The 27,174-nt window shown below is 40.2% G+C and overlaps 1 protein-coding gene across 6 annotated transcripts in view; it reads right to left on the minus strand.

The window, feature by feature from the left end:
* znf469 (zinc finger protein 469) overlaps positions 1-27,174 on the minus strand; it is a 181,108-nt gene that overhangs the window by 54,051 nt on the left and 99,883 nt on the right. For 4 of the 6 annotated variants that reach the window (XR_011694238.1, XM_071502919.1, XM_071502902.1 and 1 more), the window contains 3 exons: positions 23,810-23,859; positions 9,901-9,977; positions 9,127-9,270 (listed from right to left, as the gene is read on the minus strand). The gene's annotated coding sequence lies outside the window, so the exon portion shown is untranslated. The remainder of the gene's footprint in view (positions 1-9,126; positions 9,271-9,900; positions 9,978-23,809; positions 23,860-27,174) is intronic. The other 2 variants (XM_071502911.1, XM_071502892.1) reach the window with 1 other exon arrangement.

Here is a 27,174-nt window from a genome sequence, read left to right on the forward strand (position 1 = left end):
TGACTGAGCATGTGACTGGCTGCATAATCAATCCACCCTGATGATACACAGTGCTATAAATCTACAGCATTTCTGATATGTGTTCTGATAACGTTAAACCAGATTACAGTTAGCAGGAAGAGGATAAAACCATGGATTAATTGACATCTGGGCAGCTGGCTGACCGTGCTGTTGGAGCAAAGCCAGTTGGACGAACAGTAACCCCACATGCCAAAGCTTTCATCAGCTGGCCATTTTGTTAATGTACTCGGAAAATTGGAGATTAATCGGCTGTGTCCAAGAGTAACTGGAACAATACCTCAGATCCATAGGACCTGTGCAGTGTTCCCCACAGTCTTCTAATATGTTCAGAAAGACGTGTCTTTATTGACTTAATTTACATAGGGTAAGGCAAGCAGCCACTTCGCCTGTGGTTCTTGTAACCTCAAAGAAGAAGCATGCTGATGACAGACTGATGATGGACATATAGCAATGGCTCTCTCTTTTATGGTTTCCTTATAGTAAAGTAACCGTAGAGCGCCACTGTTTTTCCTGCCTCGTAAGCAAGACTTCTGGCTGGATGCCACCCTCTAACCAATTCTGCTGATCAGTGCTGCAAATAATGAAAGAAGAGTTTAACTCCTGCTTCTGTTGCTGTGTTTCTGATGTTTTTTCTGGATCGTTCTCATCCATCTGCCACACTGCATGCCTGTGATGTCATGACTGGGCTTTCTCATTGGCTGGGCTCTGTTCACCCGCAGTGCTTGAATGGTACAATTGAACAGCGGGTTTGAAAGGGAACGTGAAATTAGTGGTGACTCATCTCTGGCCGCTATGTTATTATATCATTTCTTCACCAGCAATGATTTCAATCGATCTAAAGTTCCATGAAATCAGACCAAAAAAGCCAAAAATATGTGACTGTATCCGAAAGATGGAAAATCAGTGTTTTTTTTGTGACCACATTTTCTTCACATTCTATAGACCTTAGACAATTTTAAGTGAGTATAAAAGGTCAAACATGGAGATAAGCTCAACACATGGACGGTATTTCACAGGAAAAAAAGCCTCTTTACATTAATACTAAAAGTCATAACCTTGTGCTCCTCAAATGTATCATTATTATTATTATTTCCACAAGTCTGTTTAAAGTACAGTTTATCTGTAACATACAACATGAGCACTGATACCTCACTTCCCAGCAAAACATCTTAAAAATAACTATTTCCTTGCTACTTCACCTGTGCCTAAAATGTCAGCAGTAAGATGCTATTGACTTACTGTATTCAGTTCATTTTAATTTCATACTTTAATGCAACACACACACCGCACACACACAATATACTTCTATGGCCGATGCTGATGTTGATTTAAGTTTTATGTGCACATTACAATGGACAGTAGATGGGCAAAGGCATGAGATGTGACATTGACATGAAAGCTGCCATCATAGTCTTGACTCAACCAGAGTGGACATACACCAACATTATAGCATAGCAACTGTCAAAAAAAAAAAGAAAACAAGGCTGGTGAGAAGAATCAACGTTGCAAGTCTCCAGCCCATCTGTAGAGCACAAGGACACCCAAGTCATCCAAGCATTTCCCTGCCTGAGCTTTACTTTAACCCTGGTGACCTGCAACTGTGTGTGTATGTGTGTGTGTGTGTGTGTATTTGCACATTCACTGTTCCTAGTGTAGTGGAGGGCCAAGGGACCACACCAGAAGAACAGAAGAACTTTGCCTTTATAAACAACTTTTAAATCAACCATCGCCGAGCTGCAGTATTTTTCCTACAGATTTCTAGCCAATAGTTAGGAGCTGTAATTCATGACTCTATGATGACAGCAGCATATTTAAAATCACTGGGTAACTGGCAGGTCGTTAATTAAATTTATAGCAATATATCACTATCACAATTCCCCACAGCAGAAATGGTTTCCAATATACATCCCACACTTCCCCCAGAAGTGTCCTGGTCTCATCATTGTGTTTCATCTTAACCTGTTTGCCACTGTGTATGTGTTTCATGTATGGCCTAGGTCTGCATGATGCATGAGCTTCACATTTGTGTGGCAGTAGCTAGCCAGTGCACGTTTAGCCTGGCGGAATGCAGCCTTGCATTGCTGAGTACGGCTGAGATTTATGTGACTGCTGTGGGGCGTGCATGTGGCTAACAGATGGTGGCATCCTGCTCCTCTTTCCTCCCTCAGTACATCACTGCTTACTCAAGCCCCCACCCTGTCCCTATCTGCTGTTCTTTTCCTCATCTGTATCTGCCACCATTCCTTCTATGTCACTTCAAAGCTTCAAACTTGAATTCAAAACTCACGTGGCCAAGATGTAGTTGAGACTCGCAATCATTCACTGGGTTATCAACACCAAACTCATACACTATCCACAATATCCATTCAACACCACTTTAATAGCCACTCAACACTATCTAAGCTGAAACAACACACAAATTTTACACATGGTTAACACACGCACACAAGCATGCATAGATGCCTGAACACTCTAGACCTAGATCTTACAGCTTGACAAGCTTTCTCCATGATGTGCTTGAAGTAATACCCCACCCAAAATCCATGTTTTGATTATCAAACACTCACCTCCTGTAGGCTTGAAATGTGGCTGTGGTAAGTTTTCACAGTAGTAATATGGTATGTGTAAAAAAATAAAAAGCTAATTAAAACCTTCCATCAGGATTATTGACTTCCCCCCTGTCCATCCAAATTCTCAGTATGTTCCAAAAAATCGCTTTCTCAGCAAAATATGGACAAATATGCTGCTATTAAGTTGCACCATCATTTTTGTCACTTAAATTCACTGCCTGAAGCAGTGGGAGATATCTGCTCCCATTAGAATGCCTGTCAGCTACGATCACAATGCCAATAACCACAATGTCACTGGAAGCAAGTGTGGTATAATTTCTAGATCGACAGCCTCAACACAGCTCCCACTGAGTTTGATATGCACTTTATGGGACAAATTGAGGCCAAGCAATGCCGTCTGTGATGACACTCCATCTGTTTCGCTCTTTGTTCAACCTCACCTCAGGTGGATCAAAAGTGAGCCTGGTTTAGCCTTCACATCAGATGCCAAAGCCTAAGAATTTGGCACACATGCATATCATACAGTAGAGGAGACACGAAGCTGCTCCAGCACAGTACAGGTGTGAGTTTTGAGCTAAGTTCAACAATCTATCTATCTATCTATCTATCTATCTATCTATCTATCTATCTATCTATCTATCTATCTATAGTATCAGAAATTATCAGTGCTCTTACATTTAAAAATTAAAACAGTCAAAACAAATGTATTTTGTGGAAGGAGGGGTAGCACTGAGCCATGCATGACTTGTCTGCCAATCAAAGAACCCATTCAGTGTGAAGAAATCAAATTATACACCAGCTAAAATGGGCATGTGGCAGACAGGGCCATTTATGCCACCATAAAATGTTGACCTATAGGAGCTCACTGGAGAAAATTCACATGATTCACTCAGAAAGCAGCCACTGCTGAGTGTTCCTTCCCACACACCTTGAGCTGGCATGAGTCTCATAGACCGCGTTTATGTGCAGACACAAATAAACACACAGATGCAATCAGACAAACACACAGCCATCGCCTACAGATGCGAGTGTTCCACTCTGCTAATCTAATCCCACTCTCAGAGTCTGGGAATGTACAACTCTGTGGTTTTGTGACACAGTGGGCACCCTGCCATGGGGAGTCACCTCGAGGTGTTCTGGGTTGTGTGCGTGTGAGTGTGTGTGTGTGGGTGTGAGACCTTTGAGTTCATCTAGTCCATGAGACCACAAAGCTGCAACCACAAGGAGTTAAGTACTTTTACTATTGTGACAAACACAAGTATACACGCACAGACACTGAGACACATAGACACAGCCACGCGACCACAAATACACACATGCACATGCCCACTTGAAGAAGCACACACAGAAGGAAACCTAAGTCATATTAGTTAACAAAGATGGGAGCGTTTGTGCACACCACTGGAAGACTTTTTTAGGTGTCTCTCTCTTCCTCATTCAATTTTTGAAAGGATGAAAGGATAAAGAACAAAGTGATTCAGTGGGTCATGATGCCTTTTCTCTTAACCCAAAAAAAAGGCTTGGATAATGGCCAGAAGGTGAAAGTTGTTGTTTTTCCTCTCATCCTTCATGCTTTATCTCTTCTTTGTAAGCATGTGGTTTCACTGCTGGGAAAACTTCCCTCCTCACCAGACCCAAAAAGAAACAATTGCCCATTTTTTTGTCCAATAGAAACTACAAATGGGAATTCAAATTGGAAAAAAAAGAGGGTAGGTTGTGGGCACAAGAAGGAGGAGAATGTGGCTGAATAAGAAACAATAAGAGGTCCCCATTGAGATCAATTACTTATAAATTTATCAAAAATAGAAGTAGATCGCAGTCTAGCAAGCTATCACACTCTGATTACTTCACATTCATTCTGGTAGATGCTTTTTTCAAAAGTGATGTACATTCTTCCCACGTATACAAACCTGGTGGTACTTGGGATTCAAGCTCAAGACAGACAAACTGCTCTGCGCCCTGACTTACACCTGACCCATTCAATATAGGTGACATACACAGCTAAAATTTCAGGGGGCAAAGTGACAAGGTGTCCAGTCACAAAATATGTTGCATAAAGATGGGACGTGATCCATTAGCGACTGTGTGCTTGGTAGCAGTGATGAGCTAATAATCTCACAGCAGGGTGGTCGACATCTGTATTGTGAGAAGACACCTAAAACACAGTGAGAATACAGAACACAGTGTGCACCTAATGTGCCCCCCCCCCCCCCCCTTGGTGTCCTTGCTTACCCTCCCTTCCTTTATGATCTGAGTGGGACTGCATCTAAATGAGGTGAGGTGGTGAATTCAATCTGCAGTCCTGTTTATACCTTACTCTGTTCTCACACTGCACTGGTGGGTAATTGTAAATAAATTTTAACAACCGAAAACAAAATTAAACACAAAACTGATAAGAGAGGTGGATTGGGTGAAGCCTCAGGCAGGAATTTTGGTTCATTAAATTAGTTATGTGCCTTCAAACAGAGCTGAAGTTGTCAGGATGTTATTATCTCCACGCCCCCGCCCCTTGTTTTTTACCTAAGGTCTCAGAGAAAGTGCTGAGATGTGTCACAGGCCTTCAGTTGCTAGTTTGGTGCCTCAGGCTTAAAAGCAGTGGTCCCTGCATTATCTAAAACGCTTTCATAACATACAACATATATCATATTCATACACACACTATATGTTAATTACAAATTAAATTGGCGCATCCATTTGTCGAAAATGGCCCTGAAACTATATCATCACTGAAAATATGATGAGCAAATTATTATTTATGCTTTAAACTTACATTGACATGGTCAGAACACATAACACAAACCCTGACATTAGAGAGGCATTTTCTTTTTCAGAGGCCTTTTTTAGCAAATGAGACATAAAGGTTTTACTTATTAACATAAATTGCTTGTTGAATGGATCTGGGCAGCAAGAACCTGACCCAAGTAAATGGGTTCAGGCCTTCTGCTCTAGCTGAACAGAGGAAACACTTATCTGAGAGGAAACGCTGAGCTGGGTCTATGTGAGACTTTGTGGTGTTTGGTGATAATTCAGCTGTACTCTGGCTATGTCTGTGGGCTCTGATCCCATTCATCTCTTATTTCCTGCAGATTACTAGAGCCGCACTTTCTTTGTTTGACCAGAGATCAATGCTATGATGTCCATCATTTAAGAAAACAGAAACAAACATCCAATGACTAAGTGTGTTCCAGCATCTCAGCCAGAGTGTAAACTACCACAGCAAACACACAACCTATTGCCCAGTGCCCCGTGCTTTACATCCAGTAGGCTAAATTGCCTACAGCTGTTTATCCTATAAAACCCTGGCTCCAGCACACACTGACTGTTAATTTAGGACATTGCTTATGTACAGCTTTACACATAAGGTGTGAAATTGGAACTATTAACAGCAGCTTTTTGGTTGCTAATATTTCACAATAATGACACACTGCATATTAAATTATTTACATTGTAACACACCAGTGCATGTGGCATGCTTCAGATTTAACAATAATTTATACATAAATAACTAATAGGCAAGTACTTGCAAGCTGAGAATTTGATGAATTTTTCTTGGTTAATTCCCATGTCATGGGGCAAAGTTTTATTTGAGTCATCCCATAGACTGGTCTGATTACTGCATTTACTGCATTTTGAAAACACAGAGAAAATCCTTTATTGACATCTTTGTGGAACACCCTCAATCTGCATGCCAAAGCTTTTTTTTAGCAGATGTTTTATTCCTTGTTTGACAATTTTAATCCAAGAAGTCATATTGAGCTATCCTATTGTTGCATACATTGATAAATGCATATACGAGCAAGTGAGGGCTTGCATGTGTTGGCTTTTCCTGCATTTGAGAATGTGCTGTTTATCTTGCTCTGTGCATACATCTCTACAAGCACATACAGATGCAAGACGCTGGTATGCACAAGGCTTGGAGGATATTTTGTGAACTTGACTGACCTTTTACATTAATAACACATCAAATTTAAATTGGCAATTTGACAAGAGGTTGTCATGGTGACGGCTACAATATCGAAGGGAAGACTGAGTTCATAACATACTGCAATGAGTCGTTGGTTGAGCTTTGATCTTGAGTGAAATTCAGAGAGAGAGAAAGGAATGTGGTACCAAGCAGAGTGAGAGGCGACCTTAGAAAGAAAAAGAAGCAAAAATAGGAAAGAAAAGTGACTCAGAAAAGCAGCCAGCTTCAGAGGTTGTAATTGACTAATGAAAACCATACCACTGCCAGACCAGACCCACTGAGGCCATAAGGCAGAGAGGAGGGGATATGGGATAAAGGGGGAGGTGTAGGAAGGGGAGAGGTAATGTGAGGTAAAAAGTCTGAAGTGCTTAAATGGGTTTCATTCCGGCAGCATTTACTGGGCCATTGAAGAGCTCTATGTACCAGTCCAACACTGCTGTCATACAGCTGGACAGGGACTCTCTCACCTCTTTGCTGTCTCCCTCTTCTGACACACCCTTCTCTTTCCATCTGTCCCACTCCTTTCAGTAACTGCCTGAGGCATGCCTGCCATGACACCTATAGGTTTATGATTCTCTCAGCCAATCTTTCCATTGCATGCTAACTTTATATCAAACATCCTTTGTCCATTCTATTATTCTCAGTGGAATCTATGTCTGGCACCTTTAACTTGCAGTGCTGTACACCTGGATGCCTGACCTCACTGCCGCCTCCGATCTCATAAATCAATCAATTCACTCATAAAGGTTTCAAAGGAATACCTGGTTTGTGCCATGATGATGAGCACATGATTCTGATTGCTGACTGATGGACAAATCTGGCAATTTGTTATAATTTTGTTCTGTGACGTTGGAAGTGAGCTGCCACTGTCATTCTTACTGAGTCAGTCTGACTGATCCAAAGCTAACGGGCTTTTTGTATGGATGCTTCAGAGTAGCTTGGCGCTCCAGGCAGAAAAAGAGACATCAGAATTTGTATTGTACAGTCTGAAAGGCACATTTTGCATGTATATTCACACAGCACTTTTTATTTATGTCCTAGTGATTGCAAGAGATAAAACAACAATTTTTATAGCCTGGCTGCTGCTGCTCAATCTGTCATGCACTCTCACTGGGGACTTTTGGATCAACTGTATGCAATACAGACACACACCACAAGAACAAGATATCACTATTGGCAGTTGTTCTTCATCGTTAACTTAGAGATTCAGGATCAGAACCCAAAGCCTCCCTAGGCCAGATCCCATTCACATACTGTATTATTTCTGTCTCCTTCACTCAGACATGCTGATGGCACACCTGGCAAAATACAGCATTACGCTCACAGGGGGAATGCCACACCTGGCAGTGCTGAGGATGATTTTCCATCCTTTAAATGAGTGTGGTAGTTTGGCTGGGACAGGGAGGCAGACTGGCATGACTGAGCAGGTTCCACTTACAGGGCAGGGAGCATAAGTGAGTGGGGAGGGTGGGGAGGGGAGGCGGAGTGCCTGGTGGGAAGCAAAGGATCTGAGCTTGGGTGGGGGCATGCATGTTGGGGGCTGGCTGTATTCACTGCAGAGGCAGGGCTGCAGAGGAATCTCAAACATTCCACAATGACCTCTCTATCTGCTCTACCTGAGCCCCACCCTTAGGTCCCTCAGCCACACCCTGGAAGCTCTTATCTCATAGCTGTCATCGTTGGGCTGGAAGTAAAGCAGGATAACCACAGTACACAGAGAGTGAAGGAGAGACAGAGGAGAAAAAAAATCTTCTGAGGCTTGAACATATTTTAAGAACATATTAGAGAAAAGTGTAAAGAGTGTTACAATACTACCACTGCAGCTACTTCTTCTTGAAAGTATATTACAGTGCATTATACTGCATGCTTACAGATTCTACAGAGATACTCTTACTTCAATCTGCTACAGCTGTTTTCTGCATCTCATCACTGTCTTTACATCTGATGTCTGTTGCAAATTCAAACCTTTTACAAAAGAAATCCAGCAATTTTAAATGTGGCAGCAGAATGTGCAGGCAGCACATATTGTGGCCAGATGAGGTGTTGACTCTCTATGGTCTATTTGTCCTTCACTAGGTGTCCACTGCTAACACAGCTAAACAAATCCTTGGTGTTCATTGATCTTGCAGAAAGCGAAACTGCAGTGAAATCAAAGAGAAACAAACACACGTGCAGACACATACAGTGTACAGGCACCCGGGTGCAGTGACTTTCACAATGTGTCTTTTGCTCCACTTTGCGGGGTGATTCATACACACACCAAACTATGATCTGGGAAAGGCAAACCTGGCACACACGCTTCAAAGTCTGATCACTGACATGAGAATGGTGCACACACCAAAACATGAATAGAAGCCTTCATTGAGGTGGATTCAAGGAAAACCCTCTGCTCAAACAGATCCACTGCATGCAGTTGCTTGCTCAGGGCTCTAATTCATCATGGCCACACTCTCACCTACAGAGATGTTTACATATAGGCACACAAATATATACGCACACACATGCTCACCTGCACTCACTCATGTGCAGGTAAAGCTCACAGACTGATAAGATATTCTCTTCTCACCTCACCTTTGTGGACTGCACAGTGAACCAAACTCCAATGTGTGAGGTGTGTGTCAGCCTCTCCTCTCCTTGATCTCTGTCTCCCTTTTTCTCACTCACTTCTCAACCTGTAGTCATCGCGTGGCTCTAGTTACGCTCTTCTGCAGTGAACTAAGGCACAGGGAAAAGGGAGGAGGGAGGGAGGAATAGAGGGACAAATGAGTCCTGCCCAGACTGATGAGAGAGCCGTCCAAAAACGCCCTCAGGAGAGAAAAGATTAGAACACTTCACTCCACTAAAATTTTAACTTTCTCACCACTGTGCTGTTTCCACTGATTTCTTTTTACCAGGCTCTTTTCTCTTCCGTTCCTTTTTTTCCCAGAAGCTTTTAAAGTTTTCCTAAAACCACTTCTGCCTTCTTGAGGTTCTGCCAATCAGTAAACCAACCACCCTCTCTTTTTAAGGTCTTGCTTTCTCTCTTATTCTGCTTCTTCCACTCGCAAAAATATTCCACTCAAGTTCTGTCTCTCCCTGCTGTAGTCTGTCGCTGTTTATCTAAATTTGTCTGAATCTTCTCTTGCTCTCTCTTTTTTTCTGTCTCCGTTTCTCCCTTTCTCTCTTTCTCTCTCTCTCTCTCACACACACACACACACACACACACATTCACTATCTGTATAACTCTACCTCACTCTCATGCTCTGGTGTGCAGCTGTGTGATGAGGGAGACACACCTGCTGTTATTAAAGTGTGTGTGTGTGTGTGTGTGTGTGTGTGTGTGTGTGTGTGTAGTAGGGAGCTTACTGTAAGGAAAAAGAAGGAATCCTTTTGGAGTTTGCTGTCCATACCATACTGTTTCAACTGTAGTCTGGTTTCAGGAGCTGTTAAACAGAGACTATAAATCAATGATCTACGCAAGGTATTTAAAAGAGGATTCTGAGAAATGCAAAGGTCGGTTCATGGATGACCACTGCATGTGACGTGGTGTAATATGGCCTCCCCAGCTGCAACACACTCACACATACACACCTTTTAGTTTAAGGCTTTAATAGCCTTGACACTGTCTTTCCAGAATGTGAGGAATGCACTATGCTTATTGGACGGCAAGTGTGTCCGTTAAAGGGCAAACCTACTTGGAGTCTTCTCGGCAATCACAGGGGAATGCAACGAAGAGAAATGTAGCTAAATTTCATCACACTTAACCAAAAAGTTGGTAAGAGCCTGTCCTACATTTATGGGAATATTTGCATTATCTTTATTACTGCTCGTATTCTCTATTGGAGAAATAGTGACAGGTTCAAGAGACGGAGAGTTTATCCAGTCCAGCTCTTTGGTCATCTTGTAACCTGATCAAGAGATAAACCAGAGCAGTGCTGACACCCTAACCATGACCGTGACATGCAACAGCTTTCACAACACTTCCCAGCCCTGTGGGAGATGAAAGTTGTTGAACTTTCATCTCCCGTTGAAGAGCACATTACAGTAAAGAGTCATCCTGATGAGTCGCAATCATCATTTTGGCACCAGCTTTATCAAAGCACTTGGGGTTATCCTTAACATGCTTAACTTTGTTCACACGTACTCCCCCTCTCCTGACTCCACCGATAACTGGTTTACTATCCCATGCTTCATTTCTGGTTTCTGCCCATACTCCCTGGGAGATTAGTACTACTTGAGTCACAGTGATAGAGATTCTAACTGAAAAGTAGAACAGAATGTATGGTTGCAGCATGTGAGTCAGGACTCCAATTATACAAAAGATCCTGTTTACAGGGACAGGGGCCTTGACCTATGAGTCATCGCGTAGTCTTTGAGAATCTGGCACCGCTTCCTTTCTCTGCTGGATGGTCACCCCTCACTCCCCTGGTTTTCCCAGTTGCTGCTTATCTGCGTTAAAACATTCTGGTTCCTCTCTACCTCATTCAGAAGAATTTTTTTTCTATTTTTTTTGACCACTCAAAGCCCTTTACAATATTTGCCACATTCACCCATTCACTCACACATACATACATCACACCCATTCACACACTCATACCCTGTAGGATTTTATGGTATCATATGTAGAGATGGGTGAGCAAATAAGTGGCATAAAGTACTTATAATATGTATAGTACTGGCTGTTATTAAGATTATCATTAATTTAGATTTTCATTAATGTTTATAACTGTTACCATCTTGCTTTAGTGTGTTAGCGTGCTAGCATCTGCTAGTTAGCACAAAGACCCTTAATGTCTGCACCAAAATTTCATAGTAATCAATCCATCAATCTCATGGTGATGCTATAGGAAAAGTCAGGGAATCCCTATGTGGTCTTCAGGATTCATTTATCTGAAAAAGTGACTGTCTGTATTAAATTTTGTGCCAATCAATCTAGTAGATAATGAGATATTTAAGTGAAAACTGTGATTTGTTAGTAGTCAAATAGAGTTAGGGGATCATCGAATTTGTTAGTATAGATCCTCTGCACCCCATCAATCCTAGATCCATCTGTAAAATTTAATGCAATCTGTGCAATAATTATCAAAACATTTCACTCTTAAACAAAACCCATGGCTGCTTTAGAGCAAAGGTGAAAGAATCACCAAAGTCATTGGGATTCATCCTCTGAGGTCCATGAATGTCTGTGCAAAGCCACTCTGACGCTCCGCCAGAGGGGCTAAAACCTGCAAGCAAACTGGGGCAAAGTCATACCTGCACTTTGAGGAACCATGATCACCTACTCTGATATAGTGTCCATCTAATGAGACATAAATGTGATGTAGTCTGATGACTAATAGACAGCAACAACTGTGTCAATCAGGAGTGAGGGCTCTATTATTATCCCTCTGGGATGTAAAATGACCACCATTATTTACTCAGCTGAATGTGATCCCAGAGCCTTTGAATTAAGGAGAAATGTTGGAATGAGTAATGTGATGATGCGCATTCTGCACATACTGGAAACTCTGCATCCCAATTCCAGTCAAGAGTAGGGGTTACGATCATCTACAAGCGGCATGACAAGGAATATAAGAGATGACTGGTTATTGGAAAACAATGAAAATAATCGTTTTCTATTTCCTACAGCTGTGGTTTGGAAACAATTAGAGCAACAACTAGAAAAATTTAGTCATCACCAGTAAGGTTTGCTGTTCAGTAGCACAGGTCAGAAATACATTCCTGTAAAGGCAATGAGGTGAAATCACTGGGAAATGAATTAGCCTGGCTTGTGCCTTGTCAGTGATTTTGAAAATTTTAATGACAGAACAAGAGTTTGAGTTTGGCTTCTTTGATGACCCCTCCAGCTTGAGTCACATTGATTCCTTAGTCTCTTTTCTCTTGAAGGACACCTCTTCAGTCTACCCAAAACCCACATAATCACAGATCCTCTATATCTGATGGTGTGTAGTGCACCTACTTACTGTCTGGCTGCATCTCTGCCAGTCTAATACTGATGAACACCTGTTCTACCATTCTTCTTCTAAATAACGTACATAATAACCACAGGCAGGTGCTTCTGTGGATAAAAGCCTGAGGGTTACATAATGATTCTGACCTTCTCATATGCCCCATACACACAGTGAAATGTATAAAGCACATCAGGTCATACAGGTACACTATTGTCAGATTAGGAAACACTCAAAAGACTCTGCTTGGCTGTCATAGAGAGTAAAAGAAAGATGGGCCGCAGAATGATAAATTACTAAAAGTCCTCCCTGATAAAGAGTCTATTAGTAAAGAAAAATATATATGTAGCCCTTTAGCTATAAAACATGCATGTGTGTTGCATGGGTGATTTCAGCAGATAATGACTGGAATCCAAGCCCTGTGGTGATAAATTCTTCGCTGGGTGATTAAACACAAAGGCAGAGAGAAAGTGAAGTGTTTGTGTCAAAGTGCATATGTGGGAAAGTGAGAAGAGAAAATGAGACTGACCCAGAGAAACTAAGACCTCTCCCATGAGCCAACAACACCTGCTCCTACTATCATTTGCCGCAGGAGACAGGTGTACGAGTTGATGCAGGCAGTGGCTTGAGAGCCATGCATGATAAGACTACAGCACACACCACATTGTGGCCCTGCAAGGACCTAGGTATACTGCTTCATTTCATTTTTTTATGATACCTATAGTTAAGCCACTTAACTGATGATTCACATCTAGAGACTTCAAAAATATAAAAATTATCACACAAGGCTAGAGCTTTGTGCTTCAGTATGTTAAGGTCAAAGGTCAAAGTCATGGTGACCTCATAAAACACATTTTTGGGCTTATCTGTGACATCATAATGTTCTGAAAAAACACTTCTGAACACTTATTCAACACTTTAACTCAGGAGGGGAAGATTGTGAATGTATTCCGTGCAACTGGGCTGGTTGGCACACAACCACGACGTGGTAACACTAGTTTTTTTTAACAGTGTTATTTTTGGTCTGAACACCCAGCAACCCTATGCTGTGTTGCTAATTTTGTCTTAAATATTCCAAAGAATACTATCCCAGTTCATGATTTTCATTCAGTGGAAATTTTACTTAATTTGCTCTTGTTGCACCATCTAAAGTACAAATTTATCTCATTTCATAAACAAACTGCAGCAACCTATAATACCACAGAAAATGAGAGCACAACCTGCAAAAATAAAATAACAGTAGTACAGCTAAAGCATGGTTTCAAATATTTTTGGTTACATAAATTCCCTAAAAAACATTTATGTAACCAAACCATGCAACTTTATGTCCACAAAACAGGTCCAAAACAAAGACTTTGAACACTACTGAGAAGTCATTACAAGTCTTGTAGTAATAGTACATTTTGCTCAAACATCTACAGTTTGGCCTTGGATACACTTTCTGTGCCTATATCTGCCCCCTGCTGTGTTGTGGGGGTGTGTCAGACAGGATGGGGATGAGACAGGATAGGATGAGGAGGACGTGCAACCTAAATATGGCTCTTGCAGCCTAGGCCACAGGGAGACAGAGAAGGGGACCACAGACCTCGGCAGTGTACAATTATCCAAAACAAGAGAGTCAAGCCAACCTCCTCTCACTGAGCCTCACGACAAGAGCATAACAGAGTAAAGCCAACACAATATTTTACTTTCCTTTACCCCCTGGATTACATTCAAAGATTTATGCACACAGATACACTATACATTCGTTAAAAAGACACAGATGTCCATACATGCACGAGAAAATCCACTGCATATTTTCAGAGTTTGCATGGTGCCACATTGCAGTGAACCACCTCCATAAAAAAAACCCCATCTAATTCTCCTTATGCCACTTGGCAGGTACTTTATGTAAACATCCATCAGCGCAGCTAAATACATCTCACAGATGCCTTATCATAAAGGACTGCCTTTGGCAAATAGCCAAACCCCTAAAACACTATGCTTAAACATCTGAGCATGCACTTTCCACAGTGTGGCATATGGCATGGATATAAGGGAACCTCTGCTTTTGTTGTGAATTACTGTGAGTAAAAATGTGAAAGGCTGTCTGGCACTGGCAGCCACTGTCATTATTTGAGAATGGGGGCCTACAGAGGGAGACAATAACTGGACCTGTGGTGCACAAGTGATGTGGATGCTTGCAGTGCCATAGCTTATCCCTGGGGTGACATATTGTTTGCATAAATGCAGTTAATTAATTCAGTATCATTCCATTCCCCATCAGACCTGGAGGACATCCAGCTAGATGCATCAAGGCTGGGCAAGCTTGAGGAGAATCACCCTTTTGAGGAGGCCCATGAGGGAAGAGAGAGATCAAAGGCCCGCCTGCATGCTCTGGTCTGTGTGTGTGCTGGCTGGACCTATGAACATGTTACAGATGAGCAGAGGCGCCAGAGAACCATCTGGGGTTATATAATGGTACTGAGTTCAAGGCAATACTCTGGACATAGAGAGCACAACAGAGAATAGTGAAATGACTGACACCTCCCTTTTGGGGACCTGGGAACAGGTGGTTTGAAGTACTGTTGCAGTGAGACCATAGTTGATAATTAAATTGGTCAATAATTTCAGTTGTTTGGGTGAATGAGTCAAGAAACAATTGACTCAAACTGACATGACATTGTCTTTCTTTTATCAAGACATTTTCTCCATATGGAGAACATTGGGCTTGAGAATGATTGCAACACTGGTGCATCTGAACAAAAGTGAAAAAGCTCATTTGATCTTATAACAGCAGGAACCGCCTCAAGAAAAGAACAAAAAGAAACTGTGCTTCACGCTATCACCATGGTTCTAGAGACAGAAATGCCCACTACTTTGATCTAGACAGAAATAAAGGTTATTGGATGGACACTGACCTTTTTTCTAGGGCCAGCAGCAAGATCCAAATTTTGTACAGATATTCACGATTCCCAGACAATGTATCTTAATGATTTTGGTAATGATCTGGTATTTTTATCTCGAGTGTCATCATCAGGTCAAAATGTGGATCTCTTTGAAAGCTTTCAGCTGGTTTATGACAAAATACCTGCAGAACTAATGACATTCACATCAGCATCAACTGAACTTGCTGATTAGCAACATGCTACATTGAAATGATGCACAGCAGAATTTTGCATCATAACAATTTTTGTCATTTAGTTGAGTATTTACTAAGACTGAAGATGTAAATGAGTCCAGTTTCAGTTAATCTAATTTGCATAAAGTGACTGTAAGAGACTGTGCTGAGGCATGTCTGGAAAACAAAGGAGCACAAAAGAACAAGCTTTCATCTCTTGAACATGGAATAGTGGTTGAAGACATTTTTCAAAAGGAAAGGCTGTATGTGATGCAATATTAGTCAAATAATCGAAGAAAGTACTAAAAATCCTTGGAAAAGGTCCTGTTTTGTTTTGCTCAGTACAACATTAATTGTATATTTATAGGTATGTATAATCATATATTTGTATATTGTATATATTTAAACATATATTTGTTCAGGTTCATCCCCTTTTACTACAAAAATAAAGTTTGTTTTTTTTTTACCCCACATTTTGTTTATGCATGGATTCTTTTATGATCAGTCATTTCTTTAACTTCTATCTTTACCTTTGTTGTGGGTTGAATAATGTACTGTCATCACAGTGCTTGAGGGGAGAAGGTGGAGAGGGTGCAAGAGAAACATGACATGCGAATGCTGTGTTTGACAGATCATGGGGCCTTTGTTGTAACACATAATTCTTTCACTTATATTGGATATGTGGAGAGTACAATGAGACTATGTGAATAACTGTGGTAGTGTGTGTGTGTGTGTGTGTGTGTATATGTGTGCATGTGTGAGTGTGTGTGTGTATACTGTATGTGTGGTTGTGTCTACATGTATGTCCTTGACTCTGTGCACAAAACGGTGATGCTCTCACTTCTCCCTGGAGGCAACATGGAAGGAGTGGGGGTAAAACATATACCTTAACAAGCCCTTGCTTGGGGTTGATGGTATTGTTGATATTGTGTTATCTGAAATGAGTGACAGAAAAAAGCCACAAGGAAAGGGAAGCCTGAGGGCCATGGTAACTGATAGTATAAGCCATGATAGTGAGGGGAAACAATGTTTTCAAATTAAACATTACATATAAAAAGAAATGGGGAGCACATCTCAGTCCATAAATCTGAGAACTTCTATTGCTTATGAATAGAAGTTAACCTTTTAAAGGGGCATTAAGTATTCCCAATTTACAAGAGCAAATTATCCTCTAGACACAATATTGTTTTTAAAATCAAAAAAATTAAATCAAAATCAATAACTATAGTAATAAACTAAATAAAAGGCTGTCACAGATGCAGTTTAAGGTGAGAAATTATCAATATCTTTTTGACACACATGCACGATGTCACTTAGTTGAAGCCATGTGGGTGGTAATAATAACAATGGTATTTTTCACTTGACATTGAAAAGGTCTGCTCCTCTACTTTTACTGTACTGTAAAGCTAAAAATAAATACAAGTCAGTTTCATATTACTGCCTACAATACCTAATTTCTAAGGCCTGTGGTATCTCTGTCCACACTGTAAACAAGTGTAAAGTGGGAATCCACTTCCACTCTTAATAACATCTCAAATGGTCTCAAAATTTGAAACTGACACAATGTTTGTCTTGACTTTTTATGCAGGTCTATCGTAGGGGCCTCTTACTAAGAAAATGTGACCAAACACACAGGGAATCAATGCTGATATTGCTGCTTTCACTTATAAGCGTCAAGCACATTCTCTGTGAAGTTTTGCTTTCATAAAACAAGATTCATTTTATACAACCGTTACACTACTGTCAACTTTCAGGTTGCAGAAGAGAGACATGACCAACACGCAAATTCAGACAGGAGTAGGGCTTTGTCTGAATTTGCCAATTGTATGTTCTACAATGACATTTTAAGTGGTTAAACATTCACCATAATGGTTGTAGTAGGTTTTGAAGGCACTGAAGCCTGAGTCTTGAAGGGGATTATAGTGACTTTGAGTCACTAACTTTAAGTGACTGAGCTTGGGAGCTTTACGCTATATGACATCCATTCAACAGCCATTCAATCTAAACAAAATGGCGCCAAGTCAATTATATATATCTAGGTAATCATTATATTCCTCTTCAAATGTACTAGTTTTTGAATCCAAAGCTACATTCAGCTCACTAGAATGCAGCTCTCATTGTTATATTACTCACTGTGGTCATCTTGCAGTTCGTAAAATCAAAGCTGCATAAAGACTGTAATTTTGGAGACATGTAATTTACCTGTTTAAGTTTATAGCTAAAGGTTAACCCTTGGTGTAAAACTATGCATGACTTAACTTTCTGCTCTAAGTAATACAGTGGGAGTATTTTGAACATTGTTGGGGTTATTGTTAGGGTGAGGTGAGGGTGAGGGCAGAGCTAGAGGGGTCATCTTTGGGATACACACTCCTCAGTCAACCTACAACTGTGTTTAAAACATGGGCTAGGTTTCCTTTTTAAACATATGCAGCAGGCGAGGCTATAGTAAACACAACCAAAAAGCTGGATTCATGCTCACAAATAGCTGAATAATAACAACATGAAGCTCAATTTCAAGCATGTAAAGAAAACCAATGGTTTGGTTTCCTTAAAGTTTAAATAATTTAAATTCTTCTGTTCAGTGAGCTCACTTAAAAGTTACTTTGGCATCTTCAATCATGCTCATATTTTTCGCATTTCTGCAAGATTCAGCAAAGAAGAACTGAAAGCTCTTCCCTGTTTTTTAAAGTGCCTGAGTTAGAGTTAGGGAAGATCAGCTAGGATGGATAAAATACCTCTACTCTGTTGAAAATGTCAGATTGTCGGACCTTTCAGCAAATAGAACTTGTTAGTCAAATTTAGGATCTTTAGATAACAGACACTAAAATGGGTGTGAAACAACTAAATTCAAATTTTGCACAGTGAAGGCAAAATATAAGATTAAACTTAAACTAACTCATGCTTAGTTTTTCTTTTAAATAACAAAGTCCCACTAACAAAGAATTTAAACAGAGCAGACTCCAAAACTATTGCACAATAAACTGTGAAATCTTTTTTATTTAAAAACTTGAACACAATTTCCTCAAAACCAGATTAGGCTTTTAATATTTTGAAGATTAAGGGTATTAAATAAAATCCTTGATATGTTTATGATGAAATAGATATGATGTATTAATTTCACCACGGGTCAGAAAAGGGAAAGTGTAACTGATTGATTAGTCATGAATTCTTAAGTGCTCCACAGTGTAATCTGGGTCAGAGGTTCACACCCCCACACTAATAAACCACTTGTCTGTCACCAGCAAACATTAGACTGGAGCGTCAGCCTACATGTCCGGTCATGAAACTGGTCCCATCCCTCAGCTCTGCACGCCTAGTGACCCCAAGAATTGCTCTCCTCTGTCAATCATCCGGCAAGGAGGGGGGAGTTAGTGAACAGGAAGAACAAACACAGTACCAAACCTGGCTCACACCAACCTTTCTGCAAGGTGTTCTCCAACCATTCATACTGACAGGTATGACAATACTCTGCTCAAAAGGGCCTCCTCTGGATGGTACACATTAAATACTACAGGTAAACTGTTGGATTGATAGACGTTTATACTGCAGTTACAGATGTCAAAAAGAAGAGCAGGTAAGGATTAGAAAGTAAACTCTAAACAAATCATGTTGCAAAGGCCTAATGATAGGTGCAGATAGAGAGAGGCAAAGGATCATTTTCACTATGGCTATACCAAATGTACATTGTTTTAAATGTTATGCAAATACAACTGATTACACTGGCTGTTGTTTTGGATGAAATTAATGCTGACTGGCTTATATTTTTTTTTTATCACAGTGAGTGAGTGATTTGAGTGAAACATCTGAGTAGCTATGGGATTTGTGGCCATGAAATTTTGTACAGACATTTAAGAGATGACTTAAGTCTTTCTAAATTTGTGTAAATCGTTAATACTTATACCCACAAAACTAATGATATTCCCATGAGTCTCAGCTGTACTTTGATTTTAGTGCTAATTACCAAATGTTAGATCATGCTAAACTAAGACGGTGAACATGGTAAATCTAACTGCAAAACATCAGAATATTTGAATTGTCATTGTGATTTTGTCAGCATGCATATGTTAGCATTTAGCTTAATGCACCACCGTAGCTAAGTGCATCCTTACATATATGTTAGAATGGCACTGTTATCTTGTCATGGTTGTCATTTAGGCAAGGCAAAGCACTTGTATAAGATTTTTGAAGTAAAGTATGGCAAAACTTTGGAATGCGTGATTAAGGTACAGTGACCAAAAATCCCGGTTTGTCAGGGAACTCACCTGGTTTCAAGCTGGATGTCCCAAGTCCCATCAATTATCTACAAAACACTACAAAGTCCCTGTTTCCAACATTCACTACCAAATTGTCCCGGTCTTCCATCACAATTAAAATAATAAATATGATAGTATGCTTGTTTTCAACGCTTATATAGACATTTATCGTGCTCTGTCCCACTCATTATTACCTAACCAAATATAAGAACATAAGTAATGCCCCATGCATCTGAATTCAACACTGATGGGTCTGTATGTGTGACAATCAATAAATGTGTCGTTGTCAATGCTGTTGTCTTAGGCTATGACGCTGGTGGCTAGCAGTTTGCTGTTATGTCAAAGAGATTGTCCGTCTTTTCCAAAGTTCCAGGAAGCTTACTCCTTTCTTTGTAAGGTACCCAGCAATGAAAATGCTACATTCATGGTGTTGAAAGGTGTTCGGTAGGTGCACTAAGCACTGAAATAACTGTCCCCTATGCTGATGAAAACGCCTGGTGTGTACATAAGTGTGCACTTGCATTAATATGAAGTACACTTAATGGTCCCGGATTGGGGGTTTGAATATACGGTCACCCTAGACTGAGGGAAAGACCAGAGTCTAATTTAAACACAAATTTATCTACCCCAAACCATTGACTTTTTCCTTATGACATTGCTAGTGGACGCAAAAGGGTTGTGTTGGCTGACCATTCCAGGGAAAATGGACAGGCTATGCCTTGGTCCTTTCTAGATAAACAGAGTGAATTATAAATCAGCCTTAGAAGAACTGGGACAATTAAAAAATGTGTGCAAACGCTGACACCTACAAAGAATAATTTGCAATGGAGTGAATAGTTACAATGACTCATTCACACCTGCAAGATAGTCACACCTCTGAATGATTTGTTCATGTCATTGAAACACTAATCCACCCATGAACTTTTATACTGATATGTTATCAGCTTCTATTGGCTATTCATTCTTTCTATCCTTCCTCCCTACCTTCCTGTTTTTTTTATTAAACACATTTTCAATAGGCCCTATTCACTCATCATTTCCTTCCTGAATCACTCATCCTCAAATGACACAATGTCTTATGCTTGGGAACTATTCAAAAGCTTACACGCTCTTCCTATCTCAAGACCCATGGTCTCATTCCTTGAAATTTACTTATTCTTTCCAGCGAGCCTCTTCATCAGCCCACATACCCGTCTGCCTAACCCTGTTCTCCAGTGATGTATGTCCCGTCCCATGTAAAGGACTTGTTTTCTTGAGTTTGAGCTACCTCCTCTGTGAAGTGACTATTTCTTGCAGGTCTGGGTCAGCAATGGCTTTGAGCTATATGTGGACAAATTGCAGCTTGGATGGTATACTTTCCAGCAGAGCACACCATTAACAGACATTTTTCTCATTATTTGCCCCAGAATGCAGCTTTTATCTTCGCTGTAGAAGCATTCCTTCCAACATGCACTCTGCTTGTGGGTCCATACGAGTGTGTATTTGCATTTGTGTGTGTGTTTGCATGAGTAAAAGCTTTTATTAATTTGAGTGTGCAAATGTTTGCGAGTGTGTTTCATTGCTAGATTTATCGTTATATAATCTATGTCATCCGTGCAAGCATGAGGGAAGCCCAGAGAGTCAATCATTCACACCAAGAGACCACGCAGCAAGAGGAGCAAGGAGACCACTAATATGTTGAATTGGTTCAGTTTATATCCTGTCCCCTGTTACCCCACCTGAAACACATCCATTACATTTCCTCCCTCCATCTGTTTGCTACATCCCAGCAACAATTCCATGATATCATTTTAATAAGCTATAAATCACACCGTGCTGTCACACTATGCAACACATGCTCAAATTGTTATTTATGTTTATCAAGCAGATATGAACAAGCCTAAATAAAAAAAACTATCAGGTAAGGGAGTAAAAAAAAAAAGACTTCTGAGATGACAGGGAGCAGTTGCAGATAATGATCATGAGGTAATGGGAAATATCTGGACCCAAACAGTATGTGTAGAGAAGCTGTCAAATCTTATGGACCTCAGAAGATAATTCATTTGATGTTAAGAGATCCAGCTGAACAAAAAAATGTTTCCAGCTGAAACCTTCTGCACATCCTACAACCTCCTACAACAAAAACTAGCATCCGAATAAAGCAAACATTGTAACTTGACTGTTTTTTTTTTGTTTGTTTGTTTTTTACTGCAGAGACCTAATAGCCTGGGTAGAATTATAAATCTGATGGATTTGGTGAGTGGAGACAAGTAGCTCTCATCAAGGACACAGCATGGCTAAGCCTTAGGGAGAGTTAAGAACCCAGGCTCAAAAGTGTCCTCACTGCCTCTGACGTTCTTTAACCTCTTTTGTGGCTTTGAAACCTCATGTCTTTGGCCTCCAGTCACTCTCTATTTATGCAAGAAAATAAAGAAGAGAACACTGCCCCTCCTAAATCTGTAAACTGCAATTAAGCTAAATTCCAAGTTTATTTCCAAATGCCGTCCTTGCTCCAGACCATGTGAGAGACTTGAGTCTAAAATTATCACACTTTTGGCCAGGAGGCCAAGACGAAGCCAGCACTAGGACTGTCTTCTCACAGGCCACAGGATAACAGAGATGCTGTGGATGGCTGAAACTATTGTAATAATCATTTGGATGGCCATAACTCATGTCTCATTTTAAGCATCTTTTAAAGGAGGTACTGTAGTACATGTGACTAACAGAGTAGGAGAATACATGACAAAAATGTCTCCACTGTCACAGGAATCAAAATATTATACAGATTATATCTTGAGATGATGTTACTGCTGCTGCTTTTAACATGACAAAAATATTTTTTTAAAAGCTATGGTCACCCTGAGATCTCAATGCTTACATTGCAAACACAAACAAATTCAGAAAACACCTTCATCATTTTGGCAACACATGCACTGCAAATACAAACATCACAACCAAATAGACAAATGCACTGTAAATACTGACAACACAACTGAAGTGTTTCCAGGGGAGACAAAAAAGTGATGAACCTGACTGGGATGCACTTGCACTGATGTATTGTAATACATATTTTAAAATTCATCCATGTGCACTTGACAATTGCACAATGATTTTAACTTCAAAAGTCACAAAGCGTTGAACGACAAGTACATCCCAACCAAGTTCCCCACTTTTTACTGTCCTCTGGAAACACTTCCATTGTGTTGTGAGAATTCGCATGCGTTTGTTGTCAAATTGATGAAGGTGTTTTCTGAATTTGTTTGTGTTTTGACTATTTGCATACGCTTTCTTAAGTTGCAGTGCGTTGAGCTCTCCACAGTAGAAAACACAAGAAGTGAAATGTAGAGTTTTGTTATAATGAAATGAGTCTATTATTTTATCAACACTTAGCCCCTTGAAAACCAAAGGGCTTGTGCAGTGAGGGATAACTAAAGGCATCATGTCAGTTTTACAGTTTTATGTTGGCCTGTCTTACCCAAGGTCTGACGTCTGGAGGCAAACAAAAAGCAGCCCACGCACCGGAGCACATGTCTCTCTTTCTGTCCCTCTCTCTGTCTCTCTTACTCTGTCTTTCTCTCCATCATGTGTTTACACATCGGTAGAGTAAGTGACAGGGCTGTAATCGGAAGTCTACAACCGTGTCATTTGGAAGGCTGTTGTCTTTTCCTGGGAGCGTGGTGGTCAGCAGAGAAAAACAAGATTTACATCTCACAGGGAGGGGCAAAGTGTCAACCATGCATTATCCCCTATTGGCTGTGGTCAGCGATGGGCGTTAACATGTGGGAGAGGTGGGCAAAAAGATACAGGCCAGGGAGGGAGAAGTTGTTATAGCAAACTCTGAGGAATCTCGTAACTTGAGAATACATGCAAAATAAAAAAACATATGCCAAATCATTCTATATGAGGGCCTGTGTCACATTGTTCCTATTGTTACTTTGTGAGTCTCCAGTTGTTATAAACATAAAAGGATTAGGCCAGGTGTATGTTGTACTTACTGTTGGTGGCGTCATATGTCAGTCAGCCTTTGTTTGAAAAGAGATGCCACCTATAAACAAAAGAGAGAGTAGATGATGGTAAATACTGTTCATAAAATGTCAATCTGTGGTCTTGGAAAAGGACTCCGGGTATTTCTGGGGTTATTTTGTGAACTCTATATTTTTGTTTTTCTTTGTGATTGCCTTTGATATCGGAGTAGTTTTCCACTTTCAGCTGGAAATACAAAACAGCAACGAGTGCATAATTAAAACTTCCTCTATAGTGCTTTTATTACAGTTGTATTTATTTCTTCACCATATCTACTGTTTATTCTCTCTAAAACTATGAGAGGTTTACCACCAAAGGCCTCCCTTCACCTCCTGGAAAGAATTAAACTGCTTGGAGTGAACAGCAGTAAATTTCTCATTGTGTTTTCCTAGACCTGGCAACTTGGTTAAATGACAGGGAAATGGCTATTGAAAGAGGCCTGAATGGAAACATTATACCTTTGTCATCTGTTTGGAGCCCATGAGGTATGCAGAAGAGACGCAGAGGAGAAGTAAAACCTGATGCATGCAAGCACTTGTAGGTGTTGCAAGCAATATACCACAAATTAAGTATGTTACCATCATGAGCTGAAATGAGACTGGCAATACATCAGACAAAAGAAAATACACCCATAATTAAAATAAAAAGCCTCTTAGAATTGATTAGTCATGGACAAATTTGGATTCTGCTTTTATAACAGGTGTTATTGGTCACAGTTCATGCTACTTGGACAAAAATGATGCAGTACATTTGGAAATATTGTATTGTTAAAATGAATGCACAACAGTTCCTCACAAACAATAAATGTCATGCTGAGTTGATATTTTTAACATTGCGGTGAGAATCTGTGATGATGGTGCTAATTCAATATAAACTCAGTTTTCACATAATAACTTACACTTATGTGACAAAAAAACTTAAGAGTTGCTTAGATTCTTTATTGTGTGGAAATGTTAACTCAACTTATCTTTATTGGCATATTCATTTCTGGAGAAAAAAAACAGCTTTTGACTGCAGAGCAGACAGACTCAGTTGCCCCAGCAGTGTCATGCCCTTTTTTCAGATGAATCCAGCCAGCTAGACAGACACGCTTAATCCTACACAGGTTCAAAGCTCCACCAGAGCACATGTGGCCTCAACCTGAACAGAGTTAAGGAGAATAAAAGAAAAAGACCCAAAGAACAAAAGAAGTTAGCAGACAGAGGACTGTGAGTAATGTACTAACGTGTGTTTGTGTCTGTAAGGACTTGCAAGGCTTTTTAAATTTTTTTTTACCAGCTGTATATGTGTGTGTGTGTGTGTGTGTGTGTGTGTGTGTGTGTGTGTGTGTGTGTGTGTGTGTGTGCATGTATTTGCCACAATATAATTCCCACTACACATGTGGGTGTAAGTGAGCTCATCGACCCTGCAGAGTCTGACTTTTTGTCAAGGATTGCTGACGAAGATTGGGCATCACATCCTGATCATTCCCATGACTCACACGGCCCCATCAGGCCCCCCCCCCATAGGACTCACCCAAGAGTTCACTAACCCAGGGCACTGACTAAGACCAAACATAAACATCAAAGCCAAGACAATGATACATACGTGCAGACACACACAGGCACAGACATACTGTATATTTTATCTCAGTCATATATCAAGTAGATCGACACTGACTCCTTGAAAAGTAGCCACAACATATTCATCTCCTAAACAAAAGGGTTCAAATGTATCTATTCATCATATAACATATGAGTCCAAATTATACAAACCATATTTATGACCATTCCCTCTGTAGATAAAATTCAGAGGATTTTATCACATACATTCCAAACATATGCTTATTTGTAAAGTTTCCAGGTTCAAGGTGTACAGGAGCTATAGTTTAATTTTCCCTTTTTATTTACAGATAAAAAAGTAGCCTGTAGTACAAGCACAGTATTATGTGCTATGAAAATCAAAGGGTGCACAACCTAAATTAATGCACAAATACACCGGTAACAAGCAATGAGACATTAATATTATTATTTTTAATAACAATCCAAAAATTATGCATAGCTCAATCATGTATAAACACAGACTCTATAAAGAAAGCCCTCTATAAAGAAAAATCAATCATGGGGGCGCCTCGGTGGCTCACCTGGTAAAGCGCATACCATTAAGGCTTAGTCCTACCTGCAGCGGCTTGGTTCGAATCCGACCCGCGGCCCTTTGCTGCATGTCATCCCCTCTCTCTCCCTGACCTTCCTGTCACTCTCTCACTGACCTATCCAATAAAGGCATTAAAAACGTCAAAAAAAAAACTTAAAAAAAAGAAAAGAAAGAAAAATAAATCATGACATGTGACACACGTGACTTCTCAGTAATACAAGCCAAACACTCACACACAGTAAGACATAAGAAATGAATTTGTTCATGTTCGAAGGGAGATCTTCAAACATCTGTGCCACATATTGTTCCACATACCAGAGGTTCCATATGAATTATAACCATCTTTGCAGTGAAAGGTAAAACAATGCACACTGATAGCCAGGCATTCGTTTTAAATGTCGCTTTGGTATTATGTTTTTCTTTTTGCACATGTACAGTGTTTGACAGATATTACAACTCTGCACTCCTGTGTTTTTGAGTTTACATCTGAGTATACACAGAGCTGAGCACTTGCAACTTATGCCCATTAGCCTCATGCTCTGGGACCACCCCAGCATGTTGGAGTGTGAAGGTAAACATTTCTCAATGAATTCGACAGGGGAATGCCCTGCTGGTTTTGCGGCTGCATTGTGAAGGCCAAATAGTGCTATACTCAGTCTAAACAGTCAGTGTGAGAGCTGGGGCACTGTCAGAGTTCACATATTTTTCACTCAGCTGAAGGGAGATTCGGATAATCACTCTATTCAGAAGAGTCTGATTACTCATCTTTGTCTTGTTTTTTATACTAGATTTATGATCCTGCAAGGTAGTACAGTCACTCTCATTATGAAAAGCATGAACTATGAAACTAATATTTCATGCTGTGGAGAGACATTATGCCAAAATCATGCTTTTCCATCACAACAGGATTATGTGACTGAAAGCATTTTTCACAGCAGACACTCAAAAGCACAGGTGTAACAAACAGCATTAACTGTGGCTGTACTTTATTTAGGTGTGGATCTGTCCATTTCAGCTCACTGACACCATTTACTGGAACACTACAACAGAACAGCAGCAACAGTTTAAGAATAATGTTTCTCAACGTAAAATTGCAAAGAATTTGGGAATTTCAGCATCTACGGTTCATAATATCATTAAAAGATTCAGAGAATTTGGAGAAATCTCTGTGTGCAAGGGACAAAGCTGAAAACCAATTGGATGG

The sequence above is a fragment of the Trachinotus anak genome, unplaced genomic scaffold (assembly GCF_046630095.1).
Source record: "Trachinotus anak isolate AG129_WGS33_773 ecotype Australia unplaced genomic scaffold, CSIRO_AGI_Tana_v1 ptg000002l, whole genome shotgun sequence".
Taxonomy (NCBI): Eukaryota; Metazoa; Chordata; class Actinopteri; order Carangiformes; family Carangidae; genus Trachinotus; species Trachinotus anak.